General features: G+C 36.5%; 1 long non-coding RNA gene across 2 annotated transcripts in view; it reads right to left on the reverse strand.

Annotated features, from left to right (window-relative positions):
- The window catches only part of LOC145536823 (uncharacterized), a 40,195-nt gene that overhangs the window by 16,496 nt on the left and 6,335 nt on the right, over positions 1–17,364 (reverse strand). For both annotated transcript variants that reach the window (XR_014076025.1, XR_014076024.1), the window contains exon 2: positions 16,991–17,030. This is a non-coding gene — a long non-coding RNA (uncharacterized LOC145536823). The remainder of the gene's footprint in view (positions 1–16,990; positions 17,031–17,364) is intronic.

A 17,364-nucleotide genomic window follows, 5' to 3' on the forward strand; every position in this document is an offset into this window, starting at 1 on the left:
TCCAGGGATCTCCCCAACCCAGGGATCGAATCCTCATCTCTTACATCTCTTGCATTGGGAAGCGGGTTCTTTGCTCACTGAGCCACCTGGGAAGCCCATCATGTACTATATAGTACATGACAAATATTTGTTTAAAAAAACATACATAAATGAACTCATGCAATTCAAACCTGTGTTATTCAAAAGTTAACTGTATTTTAAATATGTAGGATGGATAATGAAGAAAAAGGGGGCTTAGGAAGGATGAAGAGACTTGAGGGACCACTACAATGAATGTAATACTAAGAGAAGACAGAATGTGAGCCTGTCTATCCCAGGTATCTGAAGACAAAGCTTGTGTCCTTAAGATCCAATTAGAGAAAATTCCCATCTATAAAAGAATTAGGACCAACTGATTCCCATGCTCTTATGGGGGCATCCACATACTGTACAGTTTCTTCTCTCAGAATGACAGTTAAGCACAAAGTGAGAATAAAAAGAGAGGGATCACAGCTTCCTCACCTCTACTACCTCCCTCACAGAGGACCTAGTAATTTGATTGGATCCCTTGAGCCATGTTTGCTAGTGTGTTTGGGCTGGTCACTATGGATTAAAAGATCTTGTACTCTAGATTGCTTTCTCTTTAGTGCTTCTTTTTTTTTTGCCATTCAGAGATATTAAAACACTAAGCCAGAGTCTCCTGGGTGCCCAACCATCTTGCTTTCTTGTGTCCTTCACTTAATATTTCATGTAGTTAAGAGTTCTTATCAATTCAATGGTCAATTACTAAGATTGGGACTTGGCAGGAAAAGGTGAAGTGCTTTTTGGACCTTGAGCTGAGGTTATTTACTGAAATCTAGCTTTACAGAGAGCCCTGTACCAAAGTACTGGGCACTAACTCCACTAATCACAAAGTAGTATTTTAATTTCTATCTATCTTTGCCCCTTGTGTATATATCTCCTTTATGACCTTTGCATGGGTTAAGTCAAAACAATTATTCCTGAGTCCCTGCCTATAATACCAAATTACTGTCATCAAAAATCTTATGTTAGTACCTAGCAGGCAGGACTTAATGGGATTGGGACTTACAGGACTGACCACATCCATCAGGATATGATCAAGAAACAGACTAGAAATGAAGTGAAATGAGGTTGGTCCCTGGAACCATCATCGCTAATACTTTATTTTATGATCTCTAGTTAAAACTTGTCATAGAATCCTTTTCATCTGTAGTTCACCCTTTTTATGACCAACTCCATCTAAAAGCCCCCGTATCAATGAAATCCTGGTGGAAATGAAGTTAGATTATCATTAAGCTGATCAATCATTTTGGGGTGGAGGGACAAAGCTAATTTCTCAGTAACTGGAAATAATGTTGCCTTTCTTTTGTATGTCTACTGTTTCTTGTGGCCTCTTGCTGTAGAGATGACGAGTGACTTATTTCTTTTTATATATTTCTCCATACTTCCCAAATTTTCCAAACTGTATGCTTACCACTTTGATAATCAGGGAAAAGAAAAAAAAGGAAAGAAAATTCCATAAAGTTAAGAAATTGAATCAGAAGAGAGAGAGAAAGTTTTCTTTACCCATAATTCCAGTCTGGTCTTAAAAATAAAACTCATATCCCTCAGGGGAGAATGTCAATATTGAAATTCTATGATAAGGGATGATGCTCATCATAACAAATGATAAATAATATAGTATTAGCTCATTTAATTCTCATTTTGTCTTTAAATCTCAGTATGTCTTTAAATCATTTTTTATTCCTCCTAAAACAACCGTTTGCTGTCTCAAAGGGTAAATAGTCTCTGAAAAACAAAACCAATTATTAAATTATATCTTAGTATCACTCAGTCTTGATTGCCCTTTTTCAGGTGATTAGGTTAGGGAAAAAGTATTTTCAAATATCTCGTATGTCCTTAAGGCAAAACATGGCCATTAAAAGGTTGGTGAAAGATCTCAGATACTGATAGGGTACAGGGCCCTGATAATATCAGAGTATAAAATAGGAATACTAACATTTTTGGAGGATAGTTGCTTTACAATGTTGTGCTGGTTTCTGCAGTATGACAAAGTGAATCAGCTATAAGTATACATATATACTCTCCCTGTTGTGCCTCCCTCCCTCTAACCCTAGCATCTTAATAGAGCAAGACTGAATCATTTTCAAAAAAAGAGATTTGATGTCTAAGAGTAAAAAGTTAAGCTTTTTAGAATCTGTTCTTATGAACATGGGCAGTCTATATATTTAGATGACATCAGAGTAAACAATACCCAATATAAATTTGAAGGGCTTTGTTAGTCTGGCTAAGAATTGGTTAGTCTACATTGCATCCCTAGAAGACAGTCTCTGAGGTGGCCTCCAAATTCTTCAACTGAGTTTTTGTCTTACACCAAGTGGAGATGAAGCAGCCCTGGTTCTCATCATTGAAGGCAAGATGGGCTCTCTGATTTTTATGAGGGTCTGGGATGTGGGCTGCCCTGTTTTTTCAATCACCTAAAATTTTATGTTCTACAGTTCAATCAACATTGATATATACAGTCATATAAGCACCACCCCAATCAAGATATAGAATTCCCCTAAATTGCTGCAGGCCTCATAATGGTCAGTTTCCTTCCCTAATCCCCAGCCCTACGAAGCTATTGCTATTTTCTGTCACTGTTGGTTAGTTTAATCTTTTTTAGAATTTCAGTATGTGAAATCATACAGTATATAATGTTTTGTTTGACTTCTTTAAATCAACAGAAAGCTTTCAAGATTCAGCCAAACTGTTAAATTCATTTGTGTTCATACTTTTTAAAAGTAGCTTTATTGGAGTATTATTTACATACCATGAAATAAATAAACAGTGATTTATCCATTCAGTGGAATACTATAAAGCAATAAAAAATAGTGAATTAAGAGAAGAGGTAATGCGCCAAGTCCCTCATGCCACAATTCTGAAAATCTAGCTTTATCTTGCTGCACATTTCATTTTTGTGTGTGTGTGATGTGAAGTAGAGGTAATGGTTTTCCTTTTTCCCATACAGATAACCAAATGCACCAGCACTATTTATTGAAAATCCTATCATTTCTCCATCGAATTGCCTTTGTACTTTTGTAAAAAAAAAAAAATCAGTTGTGAGAAGATATTGGCAAATCACATATTCGGTAAAGAATATATAACTAATTTTCTAAACTTAACAATAAGCAAACAAAGAACTCAAAATTTTTTTAATGGGCCAAAGACTTGAACAGATTCTTCATCAAAGAAGATATACAGTTGGCAGCACATACAATAAAATCTACTAAATATTGGTTTTAAAACACAGTGAGAATCTCAAGTTCAATCACAGAAGCTCCACTGCAGGCAAATGCATCCAAGAAGATGAAGATTTTCCCCAGGAGGGGTGGAAAACCAGCATTTCTTATTGTCCCCAGACCTATTTTGAAGCTCTGTTTCACCTAAGCATGGTTGAGAGGATTGTGGCTCCCTTCCTCTAGCCAGCTTTAAATCATAGTATGGAAGCTCTAACCTAGGCATGTCAGGTCAAAAACACTCATCCCCAGTCACCCTCACTCTAGCTGACTTATAGGCTATTTTCCACAGCAAGAGAGGCCAAGACACACTCTGCTTGTAAAGTAGGTGTGTCATTCTGAAACAGACCACTGATCCCAGTTCCAGCTCTGGAGCAATGATACAGAGATTTTCCCCAGGGAGAAAGGTGATCCATAAGAACAACGAATTCTGATGCTCTCCCCCAGGGCAACTGAGTTTATTGAAACATAGTATGGGGAAGTTCAAGCCAAAGGGTGCTTTTGAAATGCTGGGGATTTTGGTAGTAAGCAATTAAGAAGAGGCTAGTAGCTTCATGAGAATAAGAAAAACTAATCATAGACCAATTTACTAGAGAGAATGAGGGAAAGAAATAAGAAAAGTCCTCCTGTAGTCAGAACAAAACTCAAAGGCTGGCCTCAAAACCTACCTCTACAAAGGGGCACAAATTTAATTGGACTGGACTGAGGAGCAATATATGACACAGGGCAATCTCAAAAGCAGCAGGGTAATTAGATGGCAATTAGTGATGCCTAATAGCTCTGTGTGTTACCAGCAGAGGTAGATAGCTTAACAGAGTTCAGAGAAAGAGAAAAAAGATCTCTGCTAAAACCACTGTCATCTCAGGGTGACTGCATGCACGCCCAAAGCTGTGCTTTTTGAGGAATGACATTAAGGGGGAACTGCACACTATAGGGGAAATAGACTTCACTAAAATATTCTATCCATATCACTAAACAAAGAAGGAAACAACAACAATAAACCCTGAGTAAGGGAGGGTTAGTATACAGAGCTGCTCCAATTAGACATGCAAAAAAGAAAAAACAGGAAATGTAACTCATACATGGGTTTTTCCCATACGTGGGAAAAAAAGAAGAAACTGAAACCACCAGTGAGAGGGCCTAGATATCAGTTGAGAAGATGAATATTTCAGAATTGGTATTATAGTAAATATGTTCAAAGAATTACATAAAACTTTGCTTAAAAAATTAAAGAAAAGTATGATGACAATGTCTCAATAAAAAGAAAATATCATTAAAAATATAAATTAGTTTTAAAAATCAAAATTCTGGAGTTTAGAAGTATAATAACAAAATTAAAAATTCACTATAAGAGATACAGTAGGCTTCAAAGAGTGGACTTGAAGTGGCAGAAGAAAAAATTGGTGAACTTGAAAATAGATCATTGGAGATTATGCAATCTTCATAATAAAGAGAAAAAAGAATGAAAAATATTAACAGAGCCTCAGAGATGTGTACAACAACATTAAATGCACCAAAATATGCACAAAGAGAATATGAGAATGAGAAGAGAGAAGAAAAGGAGCAGAAAAATATTCAAATAAATAATGGCTGAAAATTTCTGAGTTTTGACGGAAAACATTAATCTATAATCTAGGAAGCTCAAAGAACTGCAAGTAGAATAAATGCAGAAATCAATACCAAGACACATCATGGTAAAAATATTAAAAGACAAAGACAAAATCTTGAGAGCGGCAAGAGAAAAATGACTCCTCACATGTAGCAAACCCCAGTAAGATGAACAGGTGACTACTAATCAAAAACCACTGAAAGTAGAAGGGGAGAGTAGGATGATATATTCAAAGAGCTGAAAGAAAAAACTCTGACAATCAGTAATCATATATCCAGTAAAGCTGTCTTATAAGAATGAAAGCTAAATAAAAACATTCCCAAATAAGCAAGAGCTGAGAGAATTTTTTGCTAGCAGACCTACCTTATAAGAAATACTCAGGAAAATTCTTCAGACAGGAAGCAAGTGACCTCAGGAAAAAATAACTGGTCTGAATATCTCTTGTGAATATAAATACAAAATCTTCAAAAACAAAACAAAACCAAACCCCTAGCAATTGAAAATTGGAATCCAGTGATATGTAGAAAGGATTATTTACCACAACCAAGAACCAAGTAGGACTTACCCCAAGAAATGAAAGTTTGTTTTAAATATGAGAAATAATCAATGTAAAATACTGTATTAATAAAAATGAAGGACAAAACTACATGGTTCTTTGAACTGATATGGAAAAGCATTTGACAAAATCCAATATGCTTTCATGACAAAAAAAAAACAACACCCAACTCATTAGAAGCAGGAGATTCTTCAATCTGATAGAGAATATCTACAAAAGTACCCATAGGTACTATTTTACATGATAGTGGAAGACCAAAAGATATCCCTCTAAGGTAAGGATCAAGACAAGGGTGTCCCTTTTGTCACTTCAATGGAACATTGTACTGGAATTTCTAGCCAGGACAATTAGGCAAGAAAATGAAATAATAGACATGCAGACTGAAAAGGAAGAAGCAAAACTAACTCCATTTGCAGATGACACAATCTTGTATATAGAAAATACTAAAGAATCTCAAAAAAGAGAGAAAAAGAAAAGAAAAACCTATTCAAATAAATAAATGAGTTAAGAAATGTTGCAGATCAATATACAAAACCACTGTATTTCTCTACACTAGCAATGGACAATCTGAAAATGAAGTTAATAAAACAATTCTTGTTACTATAGTATCAAAATAAATAAAATACTTGGAAATAAATTTAACAAGAAAATGCAAGACTTGTAAAATGAAAACTACAAAATGTTGTTGAAAGGGATTAAAGAAGACCTAAATATAGTAAGACATCCAATATTTCTGAATTAAGACTTTAATAATATTAAAGCAAATTAAATTAATATTTAATAATATTAAAGCAATATTTAATATTAAGTGGCAGTGCTCAAATTGACCATATTGCAGAAATTGACAAGTGAATCCTAAAATGTACATGACTGTTCAAGGGATTCAGAATAGTCAAAATAATCTTGAAGAAAGGACAAAGTTGGAACACTCACTCTTCCCTAATTTCAAAACCTACTACAAACCTACAGTAATCAAGACAGTGCGGTACTAGCATAAAGTTAAACAGATAGATCAACTGAGTATAATTGAATATCCAGAAATAAACTCTCAAATTTATGGATAGATGCTTTTTGACAAGCAATCCAAGATAATTCAGTGGGGGAAAATATGTCTTTTCAACAAACAAACTTGGACTACTAGATATACACATGCAAAAGAATGAAGTTAGAGCCTTTCCTCACACCATACACAAAAAAAATAACTAAAAATGAATGAAAGAGCTAGATGTGGGAGAAAAACCAATAAAGCTCTTAGAGAAAAATATAGGAGTAAATCTTTGTGACTGTGAGTTCAACAATGGTTTCTTAGATGTGACACCAAAAGCACAAGCAACAAAGGAAAAAATAGATAATTAAGACAACAAAATTAAAAATTCCTCTGCTTCAAAGGACATAATTTAGAAAATGAAAAGATCTACCTAAATAATGAGATTAAATATTTGCAAATCATATATCTGATAAGGAACTGTACCCAGATATATAAAGGACCTTTTATAACTCAACAACAAACCAATTAAGCAACAGGCAAATAATCTGAATAGATATTTCTCCAAAAGAGACATACAAATAGGCGATACACACATAAAAAGTTGGTCGACATCTTTAGTTTTCAGGAAAATGTTAATAAAAACCACAGTGAGATACTACATCTCAACCACTAGGAAGGCTATAGCAAAAAAAAAAAAATGTGGACAAGTGTTGGTGAGGATGTATAGAAATCTGAACCTTCATATATTTCTGTTGGGAATATAAAATGATGTGGACATTTGGGGAAATGATTTGGCAGTTTTACATGCAGAGCACATCATGCAAAATGCTGGCCTGATGAATCACAAGCTGAAATCAAGATTTCTGGGAAAAATAACAACAACCTCAGATATGCAGATGGTGCCACTCAAATGGTAGAAAGTGAAGTTGAACTAAAGAACCTCTTCATGAGGGTGAAAGAGGAGAATGAAAAAGCTGGCTTAAAACTCAACACTCAAAAAATTAAGATTGTGGCATCTGGTCTCATCACTTCATGACAAATAGAAGGGGACAAAGTGGAAACAGTGGCAGATTTTATTTTCTTGGTGTACAAAATCACTGCAGACAGTGACTGCAGCCATGAAATTAAAAGATGCTTGCTCCTTGGAAGAAAAGCTATGACAAACCCAGACAGCATATTAAAAAGCAGAGACATCACTTTGCTAACAAAGATCCATATAGTCAAAGTTATGGTTTTTCCAGTAATCATGTATGGACGTGAGAGTTGGACCATAAAGAAGGCTGAGTGCTGAAAAATGGATACTTTTGAATTGTGGTGCTGGAGAAGATTCTTGAGAGTCCCTTGGACAGCAAGGAGATCAAACCAGTCAATCATAAAGGAAACCAACCCTGAATATTCATTGGAAGGACTGATGCTGAAGCTAAAGCTCCAATACTTTGGCTACCTGATGCAAAGAGCTGACTCACTGGAAAAGACCCTGGTGCTGGGAAAGACTGAGGGCAAGAGGAGAAGGGAGCAACAGAGGATGAGATGGTTGGATGGCATCACTGACTCTGTGGACATGAGTTCGAGCAAACTTTGGGAGCTAGAGAAGGACAGGGAAGCCTGGCATGCTGCAGTCCATGGGATTGTAAAGAGTTGGACATGGTAGTGACTGAACAACAAAAAGCAAAACAAAGGAATACCATCTGAACTGGTATTTCCAAGAGAAAGGAAATTCCAATAGAAACTAAGCATATGCCCACGAAAAATATCTACACAATGTTCACAGGAGCATTATTCATAATAGTGGGAAATATTGTCTATCAACTGAAAAATGGATACACAATATGTAGTACATCTATACAATAGAATATTGTTCAGCTACAGAAATTGATAAAGTGCCATACAGTCTAAAGTCAGGGAGCCTGATTCCTCCAGCTCTGTTTTTCTTTTTCAATATTGCTTTGGCCAGCTTCCTTGGTGGCTCAGTAGTAAAGAACCCACCTGCCAATGCAGGAGACGCAAGAGACTTGGGTTCAATCCTTGATCCAGGAAGATCCCACATGCCACAGAGCAACTAAGCCTGTGTGCCACGACTATTGAGCCTGTGTCCTAAAGCCTTGGGACCACAACTACTGAAGCCCAAGCACCCTAGAGCCTGTGCTCTGCGACAAGAGAAGCCACTGCAATGAGAAGCCCTCACACAACGGCTAGAGAGTAACACCCACTTGCCTCAACTAGAGAAAGCCCACACAGCAACGAAGAACTAGCACAGCCATAAATAAATTAAAAAAAATTTTTTAAAAGATTGCTTTGGCTATTTGGGTTCTTTTGTGTCTCCATACAAATTTTGAAATTTTTTGTTCTATTTCTGTGAAAAATGTCATTGGTAATTTGATAGGGACTGCATTGAACGAACTTGTAGTTTGCCTTATGAAAGTGAAAGTTAGTTGCACAGTCTTGTCCAACTCTTTGCAATTCCATGGACTGCAGCCTGTCCTGCTCCTCTGTCCATGGAATTCTCCAGGCAAGAGTACTAGAGTGGGTTGCCATTTCCTTCTCCAGGGGATCTTCCTGATCCACAGATTGAACTCAGGTCTCCCACATTGCAGGCAGATTCTTTACCAGCTGAGCCACAAGGGAAGACCAGATTCCTTGTAGACTGTCATGGGTGCATGTATGCATGCTCAGTCACTTCAGTTGTACCCGACTCTTTGCGACCCTATGGAATGTAGCCTGCCAGGCTCCTCTGTCCATGGGATTCTCTAGGCAAGAATACTGGAGTGGGTTGCCATGCTCTCCTCCAGGGGATCTTCCTGATCCAGGGATTGAACTCAAGTCTCCTGCATCTCCTGTATTGCAAGCAGATTCTTTACCACTGAGTCATGGGGTAGAAGTCTAGATTGCCTTGGGTAAGTATAGTCATTTTGACAATATTGAGTCTTCCAATCCATGAACATGGTATATCTTTCCATCTGTTTGTCTTCTTTGATTTCTTTCATTAGTATCTTATAATTTTCAGAGTACAAGTCTTTTGTCTCCTTAGGTAGGTTTATTACTAGGTATTTTATTCTTTATGATACAATGGCAAATGGAATTGCTTCTTGAATTTCTCTCTCTGATCTTTAGTTGTTAGTATATAGAAATGCAACATGGTTATCAAAACAGTATGGTACTGGCACAAAAACAGAAATATAGATCAATGGAACAGGATAGAAAACCCAGAAATAAGCCCATGCACCTACAGTCAATTTTAATCTGTGACAAAACTACACAATGTTAGAAAGACAATCTCTTCAACAAATGGTGCTGGGAAAATTGGACAGCCACATGTAAAAAAAAAAAAAAAGAAAGAAATTAGATCACTCCTTAACTCCACACACAAAAATAAGTTTAAAATGGATTAAAGACCTAAATGTTAGACCAGACACTATGAAACTCCTAGAGAAAAAACATTCCTAAAGGAAAACATAGGTGAAACTTTCTCTGACATAAATGACAGCAACATATTTTTTAATCCACCTCCGAGAATAATGGAAATAAGAGCAAAAATAAACAAATGGGACCTACTTAAACTCAAAAGCTTTTGCACAGCAAAGGAAACAGTAAACAAAAGACAACCCACAGATTGGGAGAAAATATTTGCAAGTGATGTAACTGACAAGGGATTAGTCTCCAAAATTTACAAACAGCTTAGAAACAATATTGTTGTATCCAAAAACAGACCTTAAAAAGTGAAAGTTTTGAGGCAGGGGTTTTTATAGGGAGAAGGCTATGGCAACCCACTCCAGTCCTCTTGCCTGGAAAATCCCATGGACGGAGGGGCCTGGTAGGCTGCAGTCCATGGGGTTGCGAAGAGTTGGACATGACTGAGTGAGTTCACTTTCACTTTCACTTTATGACAATTAATAGTATCAAAACAAATAACCCACTCAAAAAATGGACAGAAGACCTGAATAGACATTTCTCTAAAGAGGAAATATACAAGAATAGGCCATTCTTTTTAATGACTGAGTAATATTCCTATATATGCCACATCTTCTTTATCCACTGTTCACTGTTCATAGCCAACAGGCACATGAAAAGATGTTCAAAATCACTAATTATTAGAGAAATGCAAATCAAAACTACAATGAGATATCACCTCACACAGCCAGAATGGCTATCAAAAAACCCACAAACAACAATGCTGCAGAGGGTATGGAGAGAAGGGAACCCTCCTGCACTGTTGGTGGGACTGTAAATTGGTACAGCTACTATGGAGACCAGTATGGAGGTTCCTTAAAAAACTAAAAATAGAGCTACCATATGACCCTGAAATCCCACTCCTGGGCATATATCCAGAGAAAAACATGGCCCAAAAAGATACATACACCCCAGTGTTCGGTGCTGCACTGTTTACAATAGTCAAGACATGGAAACAACCTAAATGTCCATCAACAGAGGAATGGATAAATGGATAAAGAAGTTGCGATGTATGTTTGTATGTATGTATGTATATATATGTGTGTATATATATATATAATGTAATATTACTCAGCCATTAAAAATAACAGCAACATGTATGGACCTAGAGCGTGTCATACTAAGTGAACTAAGTCAGATAGAGAAAGGGAAATATCATATGACATCCCTTATATGTGGAATCTAAAAAGAAATGATACAAGTGAACTTACAAAACAGACTCATAGACTTAGAAAATGAACTCATGGTTGCTGGAGGGAAGGGATAGTTAAGGACTTTTGGAAGGTCATGTACACACTGCCATATTTTAAATGGTTAACCAACAAAAACCTACTGCATAGCACATGGAACTCTGCTCAATGTTCTATGCAAGTCTGGATGGGAGGGGAGTTTACGGGAGAATGGATACATGTATACATATGGCTGAGTCCCTTCACTGTTCACCTGAAACTATCACAACATTGTTAATCAGTTACACCCCAGTATAAAATGTTTTTGTGCTTTTAAAAAAAACTAAAAATAAAATTAGGATAAATGATCAAGTGCTGATGCATGCTACAAAATGGATGGATCTGGAAAACATGCTAAGTGAAAGAATCCAGTCATGAAAGAGCATGTATTGTATGGTTCCATGTATATTAAATGAGCAAGCAAATCCATGAAAATGGAAAGCAGATTAATGTTTGCCTAAGGCTGGAAAAAGGGAATGAGAGGAAATTAGGAGGGAACATGCTAATTGGTATGAGGATATTTTATTGGGGTGATAAAAATGTCCTGGAATTAGTGGTGATGGTTGCACAACTTTGTTAATGTACTAAAAACTACTGAACATTTTAAAAGGGTGAATTTTATGGTATGTGAATTTTATCTCAAGCTATTAAGAACATATACATAAAATGAAGTGTCAATTGTGGTAGGCTAAATGCTGCTTCCTCTCCACCGATTTGCCTGTATCATAATCCCTGAAATCTGTGACTGTTATCTAACATTGTAAAAGGTGCTTTCCAGATACAAGCAAGTCAAGGATCTTGAGCTGGGGAGATCATCCTAGATTATCTGTATGGGCCCAAAATAACCACCAGAATCCCATTTAGGGAGAAGCTAGAGTATCTGTTGAAAGAAAGGGATGTGACAACAGAAGCAAAGATTGGAGTGATATGCTTTGGAGATGGAAAAAAAGGCCAGGCATGAGCCAAGGAATGTAGGTGGCTTCTAGAAGATGGAAAAGGCAAGGGAAAGGAGTTTCTCTTTCAGTTTCCAGAAGGAATACAGTCTGTCTTGTGCTTTGATTTTAGTCTTATATACCAGATGCCATGATCTTAGTTTTTTTGATATTTAGTTTAAAGCCAGCTCTTTCACTCTCCTCTTTCACCCTCATCAGAGGCTCTTTATTTCCTCTTCACTTTCTGCCATTAGAGTGATATTATCTGCATATCTGAGGCTGTTGATGTTTCTCCCGCCTATCTTGATTCCAGCCTGTAACCCATCCAGCCCTGCATTTCTCATGATGTGCTCAGTGTATAGGTTAAATAAATGGGGTGACAGCAGACTGCCCTGTCGTACTCCTTTCTCAATCCTGAACCAATCAGGTGGTTCCATACAGGGTTCTAACTGTTGTTTCTTGACCCACACATAGGTTTCTCAGGGGACAGGCAAGATGGTTTGGTATTCCCATCTCTTTAAGAGCTTTCCACAGTTTGTTATGATGCACACAGTCAAAGGCTTTAGTGTAGTCCATGAAAGAGAGGTAGATGTATCTGGGCTGTAACTCAGATATAGCCTCTAATGGGTTAACTTAATGAGGCAGTATAAATTCACAGATGGTCCATCTGCCCAGATTTCTAAACTCCCACCTCTATAGTCACCACTTTCCTGTGTAAAAACATCCTACAGGAGATTTCAGAATCAATAATTCTCTATCAGAGGATTTAAGAAAGCAGAAGTACTACCCAGTTACCAGCTGTGTCTCTGAAGAAAGGCCTGAGCCATGATTAGGCCCCAACCCAAGTACTAGACTCAGCTGCAGCTATAATTAAGGATAAACCACAATCTACCTTTAAAATGTCCGTCACATTCCAAGCCTTCCTTGCACAGCCATAACTATTCAAAAAAAAATCAAATCATCAAGGACTCAAATTGGGTCTTTATTCTGTCCTATTTCTAAGGTTAAATGTATAAATCCTTAAGCTCTGCTATCTGATTCTGAAGAACTTTAAGAAATCTTTTTAAATAATTTAGTGGTTTTAGGGATTTTAATATTAATTCTCTCTTGGGCACCTGCTGATAACCCAAAGCACAAACTTTGTACTCTAGTCTCAGTTTTGATATGGGATATGGAGTTTTGGTGATGAGAAATGAAATGTGACTAAAGACATATATACCTGTCCTGCTCACCAGCCTCCCAACAGCTCAAAGCCCTTATCACTTCAGCTGATTTAACACTTGCTTATAACTAGGAGCCCAGAGTGGGTACAGATAGCCCATTTACCAGTTGGAGTTTAATGTGGCTTTTTATGTAAATATTACCAATAAAATGCCCAGATAAACTAATTAGTAGAATTATAGAAAACTGGAACTAGAGCAAATATCATCCAAAGTGAGATAGCACACATACAAAAAAATAACTGCTTGGGCTAAAACTGACAAGCTTGACTGGTATGCCCCCCAAATCTTTAATGGTCCCTTTGTACTCTTAGCTTGGCAAGTATTTTCTTTTCCCAACATATGGTGAAAAGTCAGTAGAACTATGGCACTTAAAAAACAAACAAACAAACCAACAAAAAAACCTGTCACTATTTTTCTCATTATTGATGAGAAAGAGGTTGGCATATTTAAATGTGCATGCCTACATAGGTACACAGGCTTATATGTATGCACATGCATGAATGCAGTTAGTCAACATTTATTGATCACAGAACTCTATATAACAGGAAGAACCAAGGGAAATTAAAAAAACAAACCTAATCTCTGCCCACATGATAGTTACACTCTAATAGACAATTTGAGATGCACAGATTGCATCTCAAAGATGAACAAAAATTGATTACTCTAGAGATAAAAACCTCTTTCTCTTCCATAACATTTACTTTTTTTTCCTTCCGAGTACAAAAGTAATACATGTTTCTTGCAAAAACTTGGGGAAATAATCACCTGTAATGCCAGTATCCAGAAATATGTACATATACATTTAAATATATATCCTTCCAGACTTGCTTTTCCTTTGCTTATAAAATGTCTTTAAAGGCTACATGTTGTATGATTCCAACTATATTACATTCTGGAAAAGGAAAAACTATGGAGATAATAACAGGATAAGTGGTTTCCAGAGGTTTAGGGAGAAGGATACAGGGATGAATAGAGCACAGAGAAGTCAGAGCACAGAGGATTTCAAGGAGTGAAAACACTTTTTATGATGCTATAACAATGGATACATGTCATTATACATTTGTCCAAAACCACAGACTGTACAACATGAGAAGTGAACCCTAATGTAAACTATGCACTTTAGGTGATAATGATGTGTCAGCGCCAGTTCATCAATTACAACAAAAGTACCACTATGGTGAGTGATGTTGAAGTGGGAAAGGTTAGCCATGTGTGCAGACAGGGAGGGTATATGGGAAAGATTTATATCTTCACCTAATTTTCCTATGAAACTAAAACTTCTCCAAAGAGTAAACTCTTTTAAAAGCTTGTTTTACAGAAACAAAATCACAGACATAGAGAGCAGACTGGTGGTTGACAAGGAGGAGGGGGTTATGGGAGGGTTGGAGTGGGAGGTTGGAGTTGGTAGATGTAGGCTTTTATATGTAGAATGGATAAGCAGCAAGGTCCTACTGTATGGCACAGAGAACTATGTTCATATTTTATGATAAAGCATAATGGAAAAGAATTTTTTAAAAAAATGTATAGGACTTCCCTGGTGGTCCAATGGTTGCTGCTGCTGCTGCTAAGTCGCTTCAGTTGTGTCTGACTCTGTGCGACCTCATAGGCGGCAGCCTACCAGGCTCCCCCGTCCCTGGGATTCTCCAGGCAAGAACACTGGAGTGGGTTGCCATTTCCTTCTCCAGTGCATGAAAGTGAAAAGTGAAAGCGAAGTCGCTCAGGCATGTGTGACTCTCAGCGACCCCATGACTGCGGCCTACCAGGCTCCTTCATCCATGGGATTTTCCAGGCAAGAGTACTGGAGTGGGGTGCCAGGTTCAATGGTTAAGACTTCATGTTACCAATGCAGGGGGCATGGGTTCAATCCCTAGTTGGGAAAGATCCCACACGTCATGTGGCGTGGCCAAAAAGAAGAAAAAAGAATGTGTGTGTGTGTGTGTCTGTGTCTAACTGAATCATTTTGTTGTGCAGCAGTATTAACATAACATTGTTAAATACTTCAATAAAAAATTGTTTTAAATGTCTTTAAAACAAAATAGAATCATACTATGCATACCTTGCTATGAAATGATATTTTTTACCTGACATTATGTCACAAAGTTTTCCCCATCAATAATATTTCATCAAGTATGCCATAGTTTATTAACAAATATCATAATTCACAACAATGTAAACATACTTAACACTACTAAACTATGCACTTTAAAATAGTTAAGATGGTTAAAATAACTTTAAAAACAAACCAAAAAAACCCTAATTATTGAACAGAGGGTATTTTAATTTTTCATTATTATGAATAATTCCATAGTGAACAATCTTTGAGTGTTATTTTTGTGCTTGTGCATATATCTCTGATTATTTCTATAGGAAAAATTCCTAGAATTAGAACTGCTAAGCTAAATGGTATGTGAAAAAATGGAAATATCTTTATTGTTTTTTCTTATTTTAAAAATAATTTGTGCTTGTCATTTTTTTTTCAGAACATGTCCAAAAATAAAAAAAAAAAAAACCTTACTTTTAAATCCACTATCCAGAGACAAAGACTATTAATAATTTGGAGACTATCGAGGCTTTTTCTTTGAATATATAACTATATATATTTTAAAATAAGCATATTGTATTTGATAACCTGGATTTTCATATTATAACATATCAGGTACCATAAGTTTTGTAACCAAACCGTATCTCTGAATATTTTGTTTCTAGTTTTGCATTATCATTAAGAGTGTTTTCTTAGGATTCTACAACTTTGTGCACTTATGTGATTATTTCCTCAAGATAAATTTCTAAATGCAGAATTGCTAAGTAAAAGTATTTGTAAGGTTTGGGGGATACAATGTCGAATTTTACTTCAAAAAGGATGGAGCACTGTATACTTTCACTAATTGCGTGTTTCACTTTTTTCAGGAGTTTCAATACATTTGAATCAGTTCTATTGAGATGGATGAAACTGAAGCCCATTATACAGAGTGAAGTAAGCCAGAAAGAAAAACACCAATACAGTATACTAATGCATATATATGGAATTTGAAAGATGGTAACGATAACCCTGTATGCGAGACAGAATAAGAGACACAGATGCATAGAACAGTCTTATGGACTCTGAGGGAGAAGGTGAGGGTGGGACGTTCTGAGAGAATAGCATTGAAACATGTATATTATCATATGTGAAACAGAACACCATTCCAGGTTTGATGCCTGAGACAAATGCTCAGGGCTGGGGCAATGGGATGACCCAGAGGGATGGGATGGGGAGGGAGGTGGGAGGGGGGTTCAGGATGGGGAACACATGTAAACCCATGGCTGATTCATGTCAATGTATGGCAAAAACCACTACAATATTGTAAAGTAATTAGCCCCCAACTAAAATAAATAAATTTATTTTTTAAAAAAAGCATCAATTCTTTGGCACTCAGCTTTCTTTACTCAACCATAAAAAGGAATGAAATTGTGTCATTTGCAGAGATGTGGATGGACCTAGAGACTGTCATACAGAGTGAAGTAAGTCAGAAAGAGAAAAACAAATATCGTATAATATCACTAATATGTGGAATCTAGAAAAATGATATAGACGAAATTATTTGCAAAGCAGAAATAGAGACACAGATGTAGAGAACAAACATGTGGATATCAAGGGGGAAGGTGGGGTAGGATGAATTGGGAGATTGGGATTGACATATATACACTACTATGTATTAATATAAAATAGATAACTAATGAGAACCTACCGTGTAGCACAGGGAAGTCTACTCAATGCTCTGTGGTGACCTAAATGGGAAGGAAATAAAAACAGAGGGGATATATGTATATATATAGTTGATTCACTTTGCTGTATAGCAGTAACTAACACAATTATTGGAGTACAGTTGTAAATTCCAATAAAAATTAATAATAAATAAATAAAATGCAAAATAATAAAATAAAATGAAGATTCTTGGGTTCTATCCTAAAACTTCTGAATCAGATTATTAGGGTGAGGCCTAGGAATCTGTATTTTATCTAAGTGCCCCTCCCAACTCTCCTTCTGGGTTTGAGATATAAAGGCTTTGTGAGGAAAAACAAGTCTGCACTTGGTTTTTTATTTCTCAGTGAGTCTGGAGGG

Source organism: Giraffa tippelskirchi, chromosome X, assembly GCF_054371585.1.
Source record: "Giraffa tippelskirchi isolate mGirTip1 chromosome X, T2T-mGirTip1v1.2.pri, whole genome shotgun sequence".
Lineage (NCBI taxonomy): Eukaryota > Metazoa > Chordata > Mammalia > Artiodactyla > Giraffidae > Giraffa > Giraffa tippelskirchi.